The sequence below is a fragment of the Trachypithecus francoisi genome, unplaced genomic scaffold (assembly GCF_009764315.1).
Source record: "Trachypithecus francoisi isolate TF-2019V2 unplaced genomic scaffold, Tfra_2.0 Lachesis_group7, whole genome shotgun sequence".
In the NCBI taxonomy this organism is placed as follows: domain Eukaryota; kingdom Metazoa; phylum Chordata; class Mammalia; order Primates; family Cercopithecidae; genus Trachypithecus; species Trachypithecus francoisi.
This window is the reverse complement of record NW_022681472.1, coordinates 23,981,164-24,000,007: the sequence shown is the minus strand read 5'-3', so window position 1 is coordinate 24,000,007 and position 18,844 is coordinate 23,981,164. Positions and strand designations below refer to the sequence as shown.

The following is an 18,844-nucleotide window of genomic DNA, read 5'->3' as shown; positions in this document are numbered from 1 at the left end:
TTCTTCTTTTTGCACTGCAATATCATTTCTAAATTCTACAGTAAATATGAGAAAATATATTTTTAATGCCTCTTCAGCTGAAAAATATAGGCCTTGCTTAAATATGTTTAATGATAAATTTTACTATTACAATAGTCTTGAACAGTTCTTTAAAAATTCAGACGGTGGGCCGGGCGCGGTGGCTCAGGCCTGTAATCCCAGCACTTTGGGAGGCCGAGGCAGGCAGATCATGAAGTCAGGAGATGGAGACCATCCTGGCTAACACGGTGAAACCCCATGTCTACTAAAAAATACAAAAAAAAAAAATGAGCCGGGCGTGGTGGCAGGTGCCTGTAGTCCTAGCTCCTCCTCGGGAGGCTGAGGCAGGAGAATGATGTGAACCCTGGAGGCGGGGCTTGCAGTGAGCCGAGATCACGCCCCTGTACTCCAGCCTGGGCAACAGAGCAAGACTCTGTCTTAAAAATAAAAATAAAATAAAAAAATTTAAAAAACATTAAAAATTCAGATGGTGTTCTGAGTCTTCAGACTTCACAACATATTCTACATTTCAGTACAGAATATAATGCAATATAACCTTACAATAATACAATATAATATATAATCAGCATACAAATATAATACCAAAAGCAACACATGAAATACGATTTAGGACATATTTGATGAACATTTTTCCAAGTAATAGCAAGTGACGGAAAGGAACTAGATATCTTAATTTTAATCCAACCTACATGAAAATATAGCAGATACATTTTAGAACCTGTGTTTGTAAAACTTAGCAGGTAATCTGAACTCTTTCTATATGTACATTCCCCACATCAGAAAATTAGAGCACTACAATGGATTTCAGCTGTAAAATAATGCAATCAAATGAATGTTTTCAAAAAATCAGAAGGGCATATACATCTGCCACAATTTAATATTATTTGAAGTACAGAAATTAAAATTAACAATACTGTTCAATTTTAAATCTATATTTACTTTTAAAAGCAGATGATTGTGAAGACATGTTTTTTAATTTTAAAATCTATAAACAGATTTACAACTTCAGAATACTTTTCCACCTGTGAGACTTTACAATGTTACTTATTCCTTGAATTTCATTTTCTCCAATTATAAAATGGGGATGAAAAGAATTATAAAGCCTATTGTATCAAATGAATTAGTAAATAACATAATTAAACCATAAAATTCTTCCCCCCCTACACCCCAGCGAAAGACCATTTTTTAAAATTTGTTTTGCTTTAATTTTCAAACCCTCAGGACCAATATTTTCATAAAAAAACATGAAAACCAATAATCATAAACAACAGCCTTTACAAAACAAAGTCATATAAAACATAAGCCAAGGGTTTTAAATTTGTTTTCATTCAACAAATATCGTATTGCTACAAAATTCACTAAATACTCACTCTCAATTTCTATACTTCTTTTATTGGAGAATAGCAAAAGCAATTTAACAGACTCTGCGTTGTGGGCTTTTAAAATAGAATTGCTGTGTGTCACTGTGTATTGAATGTTGTGTGTGGACGTATTCTCAGTGAGCTGAGGTCTGAGAAAAAAAACTATGATATATACACACATATTTGTGTATTTGTGATTTAATTTTCATAACTTTTCAAAAGTAATACAGGTGTGTTCTGCATCTCCTGACTGACCAGAAAGTACAGTTGCATGATGTAAGTGCCCAAGTTTGTGTTTATGTTTAAAATTAAGTCGGCAATGAGCACTATTACTTTAAATGTCAAGGTCTCATACAAAAAGACCAAAGAAAGCTAAAGAATCCGATACTTCGAACAGTCATTTATATTAAATGGGAAAGCTAAGCCTTAGATCTGCATCTTTTAATTCTTACTTTAATATGCTTGATCATAGTTTTACAATAAATGCATACCAGAAATGACTCACACAATTTTTTTCATTTTGAAGCACATTTTATCATCGTACAATGTATGAGAAAAGAATAAAACCAGACCCTTGATTGCCACTGTTCTTTAAATCACAATTTATGTAACATATTCCCCTGTATCTACCACTTTTTTTTGCATACTTACAATTTTTTTTTTTTTTTTTTTTTTTTTTTTAGATGGAGTCTTGCTCTGTCGCCAGCTAGAGTGCAGTGGTGCGATCTTGGCTCACTGCAACCTCTGCCTCCCAGATTCAAGTGATTCCCTTGCCTCGGCCTCCCAAAGAGCTGGGACTACAGGTGTGCACCACCATGCCCAGCTAATTTTTGTATTTTTAGTAGAGATGGGCTTTCACCATGTGGCCAGGATGGTCTTGATCTCTTGACCTTGTGATCCACCCACCTTGGCCTCCCAAAGTGCTGGGATTACTTTTGTGAACCACCGTGCCTGGCCACAAATTTTAATGCTAAATCAAAAGCCAACAACAGAATGTTCATAAAAGCTACCTTGGACTTTGAGTTTGGAGAGTTGGCATCTTTTTCTGGCTTGATATACTAGAGGCTGTCTGCTATTTAAGGCCCTAAAGGGAGGGTCAGGGGAAGCACATTGAATGTATTTAGTCTATGATCCATATTCTAAAGGTTTTTCATTGCTATTCTGTTTATTTTGAGGGAAAAGATACAAACATGTAAAGTATAAAATAAGATTATATATAAATGTATATATATATAAATGGCCCCACATGTGTGTTTTGTAATTAAATATACTAGTTCAGAGAAGATGAAGCTGAAGCTCAACATGGACCGGATTCAGCAGTGGTAGTCTCACCAAGGGACATGACCAAACTTCAGTATAAATTGTGCTTTCTTCCTTTTTTAAATTTTGGATTCAGGAGGTGTACATGTAGGGTGGTTTCATGGGTATATTGGGTGATGCTGAGGTTTGGGACACAGATAAACCATAAAATTCTGTGTATGAGCCAGATACAATTATTTAAGAGTGTGGACTGTATTCAAATCATTTCTATTATTTGATGTATCACTGTGGAACGGACAAATTGAGTAAGAATAGATACATGGTAGTCAATAAGGGCAGAGTAACAGAACAGGGAATTGACAGTGCAGTTTTTATCCTATAAAGTTTCATTTTATAGATATCATATTTAAAAGGTTGAATAATTAATTCAATGTTATTAATATCATTTACATACGGGGCAGAATTGGGCTTGGAGATTTGTCTAACTATAGGCTCAAAGTAGATGGGACTTGAAACACAGAAATGAACAAAGAAATTGATCACTGGAACAATAGAAATAGATGAGTTTAGGCACTGTAAGCCAAAGACTGAAAAAGGTTTTAGAGTTGGGTATGATCAGAAAGTTGAGAGCAGTACAGAATCAGAACTAACTCCTTGGTTGCTTACTAGGAAATCAAATGCAATGGTAGATGTATCGCTATTGAAAAGTAGAGCACAGAGAGAGAATACATGGTGTGATATTCAGGATGTTTAACTCCACCTGGCGTAGAAATTTAGTAAGAAATAGCTGACAAGCAAAGCAATAACAAGAGTCAGAGGAATTAGGAAGTAAATATTTTACAGGTGAAAAATGGGGCTCTACTATTTTTATTTTTCTAAATTCACAAAGCTCTTTATATTCCTCCGATTCTGGTGTTGATGAAAAAATGTTAGCAAAGAGCACTTTCTCCTTTTAAAAATATATATATATCTGAAAAAATTTGAATATAGCCTTTTTACACATAGCAGATCAAAGTAGTAGAGTTTTGGTTATATTATTTATATTTGCCTAAGCTAAGTAAACATCCTTCCATAGATCTTTATGAAAGGGTTTTAGTGAAGAGAGCAGTTCTAAACACTTGATATAACACATCACAGACAGCAATCCATGGCAAAAGTAATTTAAAAATGCAAATGAATTAAAAATTATTTGAAAATATTTTAAATACATGGGTAAAAAACATTTAAAATTTCAGAGATAAACTTTTAAAATCCTTATTATTATTTAGTAATGTAAAAATACACGTTCCTTTGCCCTTTCAAGTGTAGAGGTCCCTACGTTTTGAGGTTCTTAAGCAAGTCAGCATAACTTTAATAAGAAAAGCAGGCAGGGCGTGGATTATAGGTAGATTACACACCTGTAATCCTAGCACTTTGGAAGGCCCAGGCAGGTGGATCCCTTGAGGTCAGGAGTTTGAGACCAGACTGACCAACACTGTGAAATCCCATCTCTACTAAAAATAAAAGAAATTAGTTGGGCGTGTTGGCACACGCCTATAATCTCAGCTACTCAGGAGGCTGACGCAAGAGTATCACTTGCACCTGGGAGGAGGAGGTTGCAATGAGCTAAGATCACACCACTGCACTCCAGCCTGGGTGACAGAGTGAGACTCCATCTTAAATAAATAAATAAATAAATAGCATTCCCAGTCAAAAATTCTTTCAAAGCTTACAAATTTCTGCAGTATGGCTTATCAGCAAGAAGCTCACCTATCCAGGAAGTAGTTACCTTGTCCTAGGCTCTCTTTCCAAGAAGTCTGCTTTCAGTGGTTAATCCAAGAGTTCAACTACTATGACCACTGGTTCTCAGCACACTTGATTATACTCCAAGTTATCTGACTCTATTTCCTCTTGTTAATAAAACTGGATGTTTATGGAAGGCTGAGATCATGTCTTAAACTCCTTTGCTCTCCTCATAATAAATAGCATAATTGTGATTTCAGGAAAATAAACATGAAAAGATGTGTTGAATGAATTTTTTAAATCCTCAAGAATGAAAAACAGGGCATATGCAGTGAACTACAAAGTATCTCTACATCTAACTAAAATCATGTAAATGATTCCCAGACAACACTGATTAATGTACTTTTTAAGCCATATCAGAAGAATGTCTACAAGATGGTCATTTTTTTAATGAAATATTTCTTATAAACTCTTAAGGTTTGGATAAATTATTTTGATCCTGCTATTTCAAAAATGGAAGTTTTGGAACACAATTCTGTTACACAAACACATTAGATGTTTGGAATAGATAATAAACATCCTTAAAATAATATACACATTGAATTCAAGTTAGGGACTAAAGATGGTAATGTAAGCAGACTGTTAGCTCTTTTCTCACTAGCTCTTATTCTTTGTAATAATTAGTGTGAACTGATTCATACGTAGCACAATTTGTGTGTACTGGCTGAAGGCCAGTACATCACATCAGCAGCTGAAAAGAGTATTCAAAGAATTTTTAATCTTTAAGGATATTTACTTAACAGCGTATATTCTTCTCAAAAACTTTACATTACATTCAGTGAAAAATCTGGAACCATCTGTGTCTTACTAGTTAACATGTTAAAACTGTAATATGAATAATGTAAAATGAGAAAATTGCTTTTATTTTACTCAGAACATATTAATGAGATGATTGTGACTCTCAAGATTTGTTACTAAGTTTCAACTTGTTTGCATATACTTTTCACAATATCAATTATAAATGGAGTACAAGATCATTTGGGTTTACACTGCTTTAAGATGGTTAACGTTGGAAAGTTTATGAAACACAGGCCAATCTTACTGATTTGTATCTACCCACACTTAAGTGGTGAAGATGAGAAATTATCTTCTATATCTCATAGCATGTAATTTACATAGAGCAGCTGGAGAAAGAAGGAAAAAAGGGAGGGCTGTAGGCATTACAGAAAAAAGACAAAAAAAAAAAACCAAATAAGTGAGGTCAAATCTCAGAACTCAGGTCCTATTCCTACATTGTTTAGAAAGGCTTCCCAAATAATTAAACTACTTTTTGAAAATCGTATCACTGACAAAAACTGTATATATTTAAGGTGTACAATGTGATTTTTTAATGTACATATATAGCATGAAATGATTACAATAATCTAGCTAATTAAAATAATCAAACTACTTTTTATCATGTGCACTTAGTATACTGAACATGTATACACTATTCAACTGTTTCAATGCCAACTTTCTCATTCTAACTCATATCTGTTCCATTCCCCTCTGTTCATTTTGTTTGCTGATTCCCATAATCTCTTCCTTAAAATTATCTCCTACTATAAAATTGCACTCCTCTCCTCAATGAACTTCTATTTTCTTTATTTCTCTTATTGTGTTTCTGCCTGGTCCACAAATACCCCAACTCCAACTATTTGGATAACTGTTACACTGTTGAATGAAAATAAGACCCATTATTGAAAAAATTTTACAGACTACAAAAGCCCAATTACAAAAGCCAGATAGCCATGTCTTATAGGCTAGAAAAGCAAATTATATGCTATCTTAATAAATAATTTTAATAATTTTTGCACTGCTATTTCTCCTCATATTATGGACTAGATATTCTGAAAACACTCAATCTTCAAAATATGTAATACTTTTAGCTGAAATGGAGCAAGACGTCATTTGAATGCAAAGCTTAGGAGAAAAGGACTTGTGAGAAAAGAGGAGAAACCATCAGAAGGGAAATCCGAGTCCAGACTGAAAATGAGAGGGAGCTGATGCAAGCAGCTGCCCTGTGCACATTGACAGATCCCTGGTTGCCTAGAGCCGTTGCCTGGCCTGATAATGCCATTATTGGGTGGTAGAATGATAAACTTAATGACCCTGATTCTTCACCTTCCTGCATCTGAGACAGTCAGGTGGGAGGCAGTCCTCAGAAAAACCCCAACCAGCCTGAGCACTGGGGTGGAGACACAGAGGTTCACAACATTTGTAGCAGGGAGGAGCCAGGCCCCTCCTCATCCTGTGTGGAACCTGGGATCTGAACTGTGAGGTGGGAAGCACTCTAGCAGGGACTTTGGCCTAGCGAGAGTCCCTGTTTCCACCTTTTATTCCTTTTTCACACAATAAAACCCTGTCTTACTCACCAAATTGTCTGCAAGCCTGAATTTTCATGGCTGTGGGACAAAGAACCCCATCTTTACCTGAACTAAGGAAAAGTCCTGCAACATTTTTGTCGCCCAACATGGGGCTTGAGAAATGGTGAATAAAATGGGTACTCAAAATCTCTTCCTGTTGCTTCTAAGCCTTTTCATCCTCAGACTTCTGAGGGTAATGGAAACCATATCGCCACCCCTCATTACTCCCAGGCCTTTTCATGGCCTTTTCCTTCCTTTCTGGGACAGACCAGCAAGCAGCAGCTCCCTGTCACTCTCTGCTCCTTGCTAGGGCTGGGATCACAAGGCCCAAAGGTCCCATACAGTCAACTGGCTGGTTCCCAGCCATGTGATGCAACAGTGTTCCCCTTCCCAGGCCAAGGGGTTCAGCTTTATTGGACAGTAATTAAGCATTTCTCCTGGTGGAGGAACCACTTGCATAAGAATAAGAAGTTCTTCACCAGGCATATTTAAGCTGTTTTTTTTTGTTTGTTTGTTTTTCTTCTCCTTCTCTACGTCATCAGCAGTTAAGTTTTATTTTTTATTCCTTTTAGAAGATGTTTTTACTAGGCCAGACCTCAGAAATATCACTGTTTATATTCTCTGCAAAGTTTTGATTTGAAATCAAGCCTCTGTTTTGTTTTACATCCTGAGGGCATGGCTTGTAACTCCAGTGGCAAGGCTTTGTTTAGCAATCCTACCTTAGAGAATGAGTTCCTTTCTGGTTTGACATCTGCATGTACTCCTAGCCCTGTCTCTTCAAGGATCCCACCAGCAACTAGGTTTTCTTCTTCCTGTCTGTGTCTGTACTGTGTATGATGTCTATAATAAGAGCTCCTAATTAATTTGGCCTAAAGAAAGACAAGCGCTTGAATCAAGTAGTTTTTCAAGGGAAGCTAAAAGCTGCAGTACCTTTCAGTTCATGTGACTTTAATCTTTCAGAAATAAAAACAGCCTTAAAGATTATTGGTAAAATGCAGGGATCATTAAAATGTAAAGTAAGTGAACTAAAATATGCAGGTCAGATGCAAGGTTTGCTAAACATTTTGAGGTTACAAACTGCTTTTTTGGTTTTGAAACTATTTGATGTGCCAGCTTCACAATTGGTAAAGCCTGGGGACATATGGAACTAATCACACCCTTAATTATGCTGGAGTCAAACCTTGGCTGCACTTGGCACACAATTAAAGCAACTTACCAAGTTTTACCTTAAAGCTAAAAATTGCTAGGAGTTACAATTATAACACGTAATTGAGACTACTGGAAATACATTTACATACAAGGTGTGTAAGAACAGTCAAATTTGTTTTTGGTGGACTTTTTTAGTGAAAGGTTATAAGAAGGCATGGAAATGTAAATTTTTGCCTAGGGTTAAAGGACTGCTTTAAATTAGATAGGAAAAGCTAAAAGTTCAAACAAGTGGTGGAAGAATTCTGAAAATTAATCTTGCAGAAGAGGTTCTCTGTGTGAACATATTGACTAAATATGTTATATTTAGTTATAGAAGGTTAGAAAGGTTTTCACTTATTTAAAATTTCTGATTCATCATTTTGGCAAAATAAATAATTTATGATAATGTGGAATTCTATTTCATAATATCAGGTGTTTTAAATCTTGAACATATTTGACAGCCTTCCCCAAATCAAACTTCATTTTCAAAATTGTTTTCCCTGACACCTGGCTTTTTGAATGGTTCAAAGGGCCCCTGAATCATCCAGAAAGAAAAGTAAACAGGATTATTTAACATGTTTAGGTACATGGGATTGCCAAAATGATGTTCAATCTTCTTTAGGTTATATTTTTGTGAATAATGCTAATGTATGTTCCAAAATTGTATGGAATTTCTAAAATTCTAATGTTTAAATATATGCAATCAATCATAACTAAGGTCGTTATGTTAAGTTATGGTAAACCACAAAGATAACCAAACTTCTTTGTCAATTGTGTTTCCAACTGTAACTACTCTGGACATTTTGCTATTCACAATTACTATCTTGTTTTAATCCTTTTCAAAAGTTGGTAAGCTATAGAAATTTAATAGGTGCTCCCAAATACAGGCTTCTAATAACTTTGAAGAATGTGACATTTGAATAAAGAAAAGAACACTTTATAAAGAGCTCAAGTGTTCACAAATATCAAGCAAAACCAGAGTTAATTAAATGGACTGAAATCAGATAGCTGAAGCAAACTTTTTGACTTTTGCTTGGAATGTTGCTGATTCTTATTTTGTCTTTCAGAGTCAAGGAAACTTATTTTGAACTATTTACAGCCTTTAATAATTGAGTAAGTTACACTCTTATGAACAAAATTTGGAGCATGTTTGTTTCTCTCTGCCTGGGTCCTCTAGAATTTGGAAACTATCCGTGAGTATTCTTAACTTATGGCATTGTTAAATATAGTGAACCCCAAGTTTCTCTTCAAAGCATGTCAGTATGTTCAGCCCTCTTATTTTCTGTTCTCCATTTTAAAGTTTAACTTCCTGGTTCTCTTCACCCCTTGCCTCTAGTTTCAGTAAACAACTTTCTTGCCAGTTCTAATCAGTAGTTCACATCTGTTTCCCTGGTCATCTGCTTTGACCTGAGTCACTGCTGGTCACCTGCTCCATCCTGACTCATCCTGAGTCACCTGTTCTGTAACCATCCTTCCCGCCAAACTACTCACTGCCCCCACTCCCACTAGTACCCCTGATCTCTTTAAAATAGCCAATAGAAATTAGCTTAGACTGTGCGGTCCAACCCTAGTCAACAGGGAATGGCACAGCAGTAGGGACTACTTGCATGAGGAATAAGAACCCCTTCTCCTCCCTTGTTCAGGTGTGCTCTCGCCATTGCTCCATCCATGAGGTGCACCATTCCATAGAAGTAAAAATTGCCTTGCTGAGAAAATTAATGTTAGAGTGCTATTTCTTTGGTGACACCCAAAAATTTATTTATAACAGCAATATAGTTGTTTGCATCAGTGTCATAAGAATCCATTTTTCTTTTGCAACAGGACACAATTGGAGAAAGTGGTTATTTCACCAAGGCTTTGACTGGAAGAGTATGCTTCCCTTTAAAGAGTCAATCTAAACTTGCAGACCCAGTATAAGCCCAGTCGGGAGACTGGCCTCACACCCTCATCTATGCAGTCCCTGTGCAGGGTTCCTGACATGTGGTCAGTAAAGAATGTCACTTTCTAACAGGCCCAGGAGATCCAAAGTTTATCTTCAGACCTTAAGAGACAAGGATTACAACTCACAGGTATTGGAGAATACCCAACCCATGGCTTGGATGGGCTTTAAAGGCCTTATCTGAGATTCCTTGGGGGAACACAGTTCCCTCAAAGCCAATCCAAATGGCCTGTGTAGAAATAATTATTCTTGATGCACTTTATGCAAATAATCAGGCTAAGTATAAGATTAAAGTCTATTTTGCAAACAACTCCGTCCTGTTATGATTTTTTTTCTCAACATAAATGAGGACAGGAGAGACAGAAATCATGTTTCAAAACTTATCATACATTTGTCATTAAATTCTAAATGCACTAGTTGTTTTTCAGTTTTTGCCTACATCTTAGACTAACCCTGCTTGTTCCTGTGAACCAACCAGCAATCTCTGGCGGCAGCTGCGAAAGAACAAGAGGGATAGCAAATGTAAAAACCTGGGTTAATATCCTAGCTCTGAGTAATTATCCTGCAAATCCTGCCAGGTGATGGGAATAAATAGGATGCCCATCATGCAGAAGTTTCCTTTTGGGAAAGTAAGACCAAGGGAACTAACCAAAGCCAAGCACCATGCACCCAAATCCTGCAAGCATAACTATAGCCACCAGTTTTCTAAGTCTATCATAAGACATCGTTTCCTCTCCCTGGGGGGAGGAGGACTCAGTTCTGCAGTTTCACCTTAGTATTTGACTTATGATAGGGAGTGCATGCAACCCCCCAAGGCACATTTTGTCCCATACTCAATGCCAAGCTTTGGGTCAAAGCCCTAAGAAAAAAAAAAACTGGATTTAAGGGATCCAAAGGCAGACAATGACAGATGTTAAAAGGCACAGCACCAGTGATCATGGCTGATTCCTGCCAAGTAAGCTAAGCCCAAGCTTCCTGTTCCATGGATAAAGGCCACATTAGTATCCATGGCATAAATGAGTCCTAGGAAATTCAAGGCTACCGACAGCAGGGGAGATAGGATGTATGTGGGTACAAGGACAAAAGAGGGAAAGAGAATGCTCTTCCTTCTCTCCCTCACTTATATCCCAGGTATCTGCTAGGAAGAGAAGGCAACCAGAGATGCCTGCTCCCCTCTTTCTAGATCGGTTAGCCATTCATCTTCAGTCTGTACTGTCTTTCAAATGCATCCCAAATCCCTGGGACTCCTTTAAAAAATGCCTTCTTTTTTCTTTCTCCTCCTTGGTTCTCTCTTCATAAACAGGTAATTGTGTCTCTGTACTATGAGACACTCACCTCAGTGCATCCTCCAAACTGGGAAAACTTAATTTCCCAAGTCTTAAATTGGTTGGCTTAGGATTGAGCTCAGGGGAAGGGAACCCAGAAGCCCAACATGCCAGCAAAAGGGTAAAGTTTTTTTTGTCAGTAGGACTTTTGGCCTCCCTCTCCCTGTGCACACTGTTAAAAGGCCTTGGGATTTTTGAGTTGTCCTTAGCTCCCCTTGTTTTGCTTTGACACTGCTTTCTAATAACCCAGTTTTTCTGTTCTTGCCTTCAGGCCATCAAACTCCAAGCAGTCATGCAACCAGAGCCTTTCTGCTGAAACCCTTAGATAGGCCTCTGAGGGAGCTATGACTGCCGGTTCCCCCAAAACAGCGCCCCCTGTCAGCAGGAAGCAGTTAACATTGGTCTTTGTCCTTATCCTTATTTGAACAGTTGTTAGATGTATTTATTTAGTGGGGGAATGAGACAGCTAGGTAGGAGGGGGAGTCCCTAGAAAAACCCCAACTGGCCTGAGCACTAGAGTGGAGACACAGAAATTCACAACATGTGCAGCAGGGAGGAGCCTGGCCCCTGCTCTTCCTGTGTGGAAACTGCAATTCGAACTGAGAGGCAGGAAGCACTCTAGCAGGGACTCTGGCCTAGCGAGAGTCCCTGTTTCCCCCTTTTCTTCCCTTTTTGCCCAATAAAACCCTGTCTTATTCACTATTCAAATTGTCTGCAAGTCTGAATTTTTGTCTCCATGGCTTCCAGATGCCTTGCATTTTTCGATCTGCTCTCTTGCATTTCTGTCATCCCCTTGAGAAAGACATACCTATGCTTGTCCGCCAGTCTCAAAAGGCAGATGCAAAACGTTTGGAACAGATTGAAGTCACTCTGGACAAGCCCAGATTATATCAACCGACAGCCAGCCAACCTCTAGACACATGAGAGAGCCCAACTGAGACCTGTTGAGCCCATCCAGCCAAGAACCAGCCTAAATCAGCCAAACCCCAGAAAAGTGGGAGAAATATTTACTGTATTCAGCCACTGAGTTTTGGAGTAAATTCATATGTAGCTATGGCTTACTGAGGTAGAAATTCATCCTAGAAGTTGAGTGTAAAATATATAAAAGCCCAAAATATATGCCATTGATTTTGGGATACAGTTGTAGGTGGAGGCTATAAAAATGTAAGAAAATTATTATGAAAGTTTGGAAAACCAGAGACCAGTGTTATGTGCCGTTAAAGTGTTTGGTAAAACTATCATCTATGATAACTTGGAAGATAGAAAGTGAACCTAATAAATTTTCAAAATTGGGCAAGAAGGAAAAGTACTGCAAATATTATCCACTTGATTTTAGCTACGTATGATAAGTTTCTTCAAGAAATAGATGAACTTAGAAAATAACTGGCCAATTTGCAAGCAAAACTCAGAAAAAAACATTAAGTCTGGCTGAGTTTCTTATCTCTGGTCTTTCCAGACAAATACTTTAAAATTAATATATATCTTTGTGAAAATATTAAATTCACAGCCTTGCCAGAAAGATAAGGCCTTAGGGTAAAGAAGAAATCAAGGATGTAACTATAAGACCCTTTATTAAGACCTCTGAAAAATACTGAAATAGTGCCTATTCAAGGTGTTTCACAACACCTAAATTACCAGTAATTAAATCTAGAAAAATAGGCTTGTCTTAAAAATAATTGTGGATATAGTTTTTCACATAAGAAGAGGAGATGAATCAAACTATATAAAGGAAATTCATAAATTATGTGGGACAACTTGATTGACAAAAGCATCAGGCTGGAGTTAAAGGGGCTGAAACTATTTCAGATAAAAAAAGCCCTCTGGGCCCCAGTTTTCTACCGTAAGGAAGTAAGCTGAGGAAGTTGCTCAAAGGCATCTTTTCCAATGCCCTCTTAGAAGTGGCCAAAGAGGTTAACAAAAAGGAAATAAACTTCCAGAGGGTAAAGCCAAGAGCTGTGGAGAACAGTAAATGGAGACTCAGGAAATCTAGTTCCCACTCTCTGGGTGCAATTAAGAAATACCCCCACACTCCTGGGTAAAAAGATCTGATGACATTTGCCCAGCAAGATTTCAGAATTTCTATGAGCCAGTGGTTTGTATGAACCTCCCATTTTCTAATTGGTACTGTTTAATCTGATTATCTCATGTCAGTCTCATCATCTAATGGAAATAAACAAAAAAAACCTTGTCTTTTTTAATATAGAAAAATTAAGAGAATTCAGAGACAAGTAATAAATCAAAGGGTTCAGCAAGTTTACTGGATTTAAGATAAAATTACAAAAATCATTTGTATTCCTATTTGCCAATAAATGTAACTTATAAAACAGATAGTAAATGTATAGCAATAGCCAAAAATACAAGATGCCAAGGAATCAATTCAATAAAAATTTGCAGGACTTTATTGTAATATCTTGTAAAATTTAATTAAATGGAATTATGCTACATTCATAAATAGGATGACTCAGAAAGGTGAAGATGTCAATCCTCCCATAACAAACTAAAACACAATGTAACTCCAAACTCAGTAGAATGACAGAAATAAGCAAATAGGCCAATGGAAGAACACAGAGGGCTCAGAAACAATGTAAGTGGCAGAAAAAGCATGCATATCAATGGACAAATGACAAACTTCAAAAATGGCTCTAGAAAACTTACCCATGTGAGGCAAAATATATTCCAACTTCTCACCATATTAAAAAAGAGATGTGGTAGATTAAAGACCAAAATGTGAAAAATAAAACTTCTAGAAGAAAAAAGAGTATTTTTATGACTCCAAGTAGGAAAGGATTTTTAAAACAAAGCATCAATACCACAAGTTAATGTTAAACATTTATATTCATAGAAGGCACTATTTAAAAAGTGACGACAATCCTCCAAATTAGGAAATAATTGAGACATGTATACTAACAAAGGTTGGCATCCAGGATATATAACAAACACACAAACCCAAAGAAAAAAAACTGAGCAATAAAAATGGGCAAATAAATAATCAGGCATTTACCTTTGTTGTTAAAAATTACAAAACTGCATAGCCAGGTGCTGTGGCACGTGACTGTAGTCCCAGCTACTCAGGAGGCTGAGGCAGAATGATTGCTTAAACTCAGGAGTTCAAGTCCAACCTGGGTAATATAGTGAGACCCCATCTCAGAAAAAAATTATAAAATTACTCCTAGCTAACACGGTGAAATCCCGTCTCTACTGAAAAATAGAAAAAATTTGCCGGGCGTGGTTGCGGATGCCTGTAGTCCCAGCTATTTCGGAGGCTGAGGCAGGAAAATGGCGTGAACCTAGGAGGCGGAGCTTGCAGTGAGCCGAGATCGCGCCACTGAACTCCAGGCTGGGCTACAGAGGGAGACTCCGTCTCATAAATAAATAAATAAATAAATAAATAAATAAATAAATAAAATTACAAGTTAAATCTATGAGAAGCAATTTTCATTAAAATGTTAGATAACAGACACTGTAGGCTAGGACCAGGAGTTAAAAAAATTATGAACTGCTGGTGGGAGTATACATTTATACAATCTCTTTAGAGAGAACTTTTGCATTATCTAATAATAAAATGTACATAATATAAATGCCATATTGCTGAGAAAGTCATCTTCTAATTTTGTATCTGAGTGTGTGCGTGCATGCACGTGTGTGTGAGTGTGTGTATGTGTAGTAACATAACAAAACCAAAAAAAAAAAAAAAGAAAGAAAAAACTCCAAGGGGATACAGTTAAAATTCAGAATAGAGATGGAGTTGGCTACCATCCAATAAATGTTGGTTTCACTGATGATTTGTTTTTAGCCACATGGTAGTTACCTAGGTGTTCATTATATATTCTTTATATATTTTGATGCATGATATAGTCATAACAACTTTTGAAAGTAAAAAAAAAAAAAATTCGCTAGATTAATTTAATTCCAACTAGTTCAGTTTTTCAGTTTTGGTTCAGATATATTTTTATTCCTCAGTTAACTTCAATACCTCTCCCTTGCATGATTCTCAGCCAGTCATGTTGCTCACTATTTCAGTGAGAAAATGAAAGCAATCAGAAGAGAATTTATTCAACTTCTCACCCCCAAACCCACCAGTTACTGGCATTCTTTGAGTGAATGAAAGAATGATACAAAATTCCAGTAATAACGATCTTATATTCAATAATACATTATCAACATAATTAGTCATTTAAAAATGAAAATAAAAACTACAATGAAATACTACCTCACTCTCATGAAGATGGCTATAATTTCAAAGACAAACCATAACAAGTGATGGCCAAGATGTGAAGAAATTGGAACTCTCAATACTTGCTGGTGGGAACGTAAAGTGGCGCAGCCCCTGTGAAAATCGACTTGGGGCTAGGCATAGTGGCTCATCGTGCACTTTGGGAGGCCAAGGCAGACAGATCACCTAAGGTCAAGAGTTCGAGACTAGCCTGACCAATTAGGTGAAACCCCCTCCCTACTGAAAATACAAAAATTAGGCCAGGCATTGTGGCTTAGGCCTATAATCCCAGCACTTTGGGAGGCTTAGGAGGGTGGATCACCTGAGGTCAGGAGTTTGAGACCAGCCTGGCCAACATGGTAAAACACCATCTCTACTAAAACACAAAAATTAGCTCGGCATGGTGGCGGGCACCTTTAATCCCAACTACTTTGGAGGCTGAGGCACAAGAATCGCTTGAATGCAGAAGGCGGAGGTTGCAGTGAGCCGAGATCACACCACTCCACTCCAGCCTCAGTGACAGAGCAAGACTCTGTCTCAAAAAAAAAAAGCGCAAAAACACAAAATTAGCCAGGCATGGTGGCACATGTCTGTAATGCCAGCTACTTGGGAGGCTGAGGCAGAAGAATCGCTTGAACCCAGGAGGTGGAGGTTACAGTAAGACAAGATTGTGCCATTGCACTCCAGCCTGGGTGACAGAGCAAGAGTCTGTCTCAAAAGAAAGAAAAAAAAAGGAAGAAAATCAATTTGGCAGTTCCTCAAAATTTTAAATACAGAGTTACTATATGACCTAGCATTTCCTATCCTCTATATATACCTCAAAGAAATGAAATGACATGTCCATACAAAAACCTGTACACAGATATTCATAGAAACATTATTTATAATGGCGGAAAAGTAGAAACAACTCAAAGATCCATCAACTGATGAATAAGAAAATGTGGCATACCCATACAATGGAATATTATTCAGCAATAAAAAGAAATGAAGTACTGATACACACTACAACATAGATGAACCTTGAAAACATTATGCTAAGTAAAAGAAAACAGTCACAAAATGTCACATACTATATGATTGCATTGATGTGGAATTTCCAGAATAGAAAAATTTATAGAAACAGAAAATAGATTAGTGGTTGTCTAGGGCTGAGGAGTTGGAGGGACTGGAGAGTAAGAGTAACTGCAATGGATATAAAGTTTCTTTTGGGGATGATGAAATTGTTCTAAATTTCGGTTGTGGTGATGATTGCACAACTCTGTGAATATCCTAAAATCTACTAAACTGTATACTTTAAAAGGATGTATTTTATGATACGTGAATTATATTTCAATAAAGCCATTAAAATAACACTGAAGTTCGTTTTCCCTTTTATGGTAGAGTAATGAATTAAATCCAGATCTAACTGGGTCTAACACTATTTGGAATGACACAAATGAAGGATCAGAACCCAGGAGGTGAATATTTATTCCACATCTATCAACTACTAGTTTTGAGATCTTGAGCAAATTACTGAGTGACTTTAGCCTCAGTTTTCTTATTTGGAAAAAAAAAAAAAGAGCATAACTACTCCACTGGACCGTTTTGAGAACTAAATTCAATAGCACATCAAAAAAGCACCTCATATGCTTCCCAACAGGTGCCCAATATTCTCTTTTCTCCCCTTCTTTCCTATCTTCTGCATCCTACCCATGATCTAAAACTTTTTACTCTTTGTTATGAAAATGTTCATACTAATACAAGAGTGGAAAGATAAATAAATGCCTTTGTACCCACACACATTTTCATCAATTGTCAACCCAAGGGTAAACTCACTTCATTTTTATATGTGATCCCCACCCCACACAGTATATTCCTTCCACGTTCCCCCTTCCCTGCCCAGATTATGTCAAAGCAAATCTCATTCATCATATCATTTGAAAATATTCTGGTATGTACTTATTTAAAAAGTACATTTTTCGGTAAACAAATGTAATAGCATTACCATAGATAACAATCATACTCTAATATAAACAAATATCTAATTAGTTTTCCAATATCCCTGTTTTTCTAGGAAAATTATCTTTGGACGAGTCAGGCTAAGCAAGACTCCATACATTGCAACTGATGAACATTCTTACACATTTCTCTTAATTATTACATTTCTCTTAATCTATAGCTTCTGTTCCTCTGCTTCCATTTTTCTCTTATGCTTTTTGTTGTTCAGGAAACCTGGGCCTTTTGAGCTTTTTATCTTGTAAGTTTTCCACAGTCTGTATTCTTCCCTTCACATTCTTGTGATGTGGTTTGAAACGTTCCTCTGCTCTTTGTAATTCCCATAAACTGGTAGTTAGATCTGGATTAAAGTTTTCTGTTGTTTTTGTTTTTGCCAATACTACTTGAGAGAGAATGGTTATCGTTTCATCTGGAGGCACATAATGTCCCACTCCAGTGATGTTGGCAGCATTGATAATTTTTGCTTAGATCCACTAATATACTAACCATTGCCAAATGGTAATTGTCTAATTTCATAATTCTACATTCATTTATATACTGGAATACTTCTGTAAAGAGAAATTTCCTGTCCTCAAATATTTGGCTACCTTTAAGTGTAACTTGTATAGAAAAAGCAGATCAAATGTTTGATTTTTTCCCTCTACTTTTACTAATTTTTTAAAATAAGAACTTTGGTCCCCTAACATCCCCCAAAAATGATTAATGAAGGTTTTTTTTTTTTTTGATGAACATGTGGATTTTAAAATATTTGCTATAACTCACTATATTGAGGTTATTATCCTTACTCATTTTGAAATCTTCTCAACTCTTCCCAGTGGAAGATTATTTATGCTAGCTGTGAGCTCTTTTGACACAATCTTAGTGATCTTTGGTAGTGTTCTTGCCTTCTGGTACAAGATATAGCTCTGTCAGGCACTTTTTGTATATTCCTTGCTCCAGACCTGGAATCAACCATTATTCTAAAGGAACCTGATTCCTCTTAATGTGAAATGGTGAAACCCCATCTCTACCAAAAGTAAAAAAATTAGCCGGGCGTGGTGGCATACACCTGTTATTCCAGCTACTCAGGAGGCTGAGGCAGGAGAATCGCTTTAACCTGGGAGGGGGAGGGTGCAGTGAGCTGAGATCATGCCACTGCACAGTAGCCTGGGGACAGAGTGAGACTCCGTTAAAAAAACAAAATAAAACAAAAAAAAAAACCTTAAAGACAAGAATGTGGACACACACACGGAGTACTAATTCTATTGGGTTGGTAATAAGTGGATAAACTAAGAAATATCTTCTTTTTTGAAATTTCAAAATATTTACTTATTGAAGAAAGCAACATGACAACAAAATTGATCTTTACCTTCTATCCCTTTGTACCTATGTGTATCTAGCAGAAAATTCTTAGCTCT

The 18,844-nt window shown here is 36.8% G+C and overlaps 1 protein-coding gene across 4 annotated transcripts in view; it reads right to left on the bottom strand.

The window, feature by feature from the left end:
• CUNH8orf34 (chromosome unknown C8orf34 homolog) overlaps positions 1 to 18,844 on the bottom strand; it is a 488,639-nt gene that overhangs the window by 305,944 nt on the left and 163,851 nt on the right. The window lies entirely within an intron of this gene.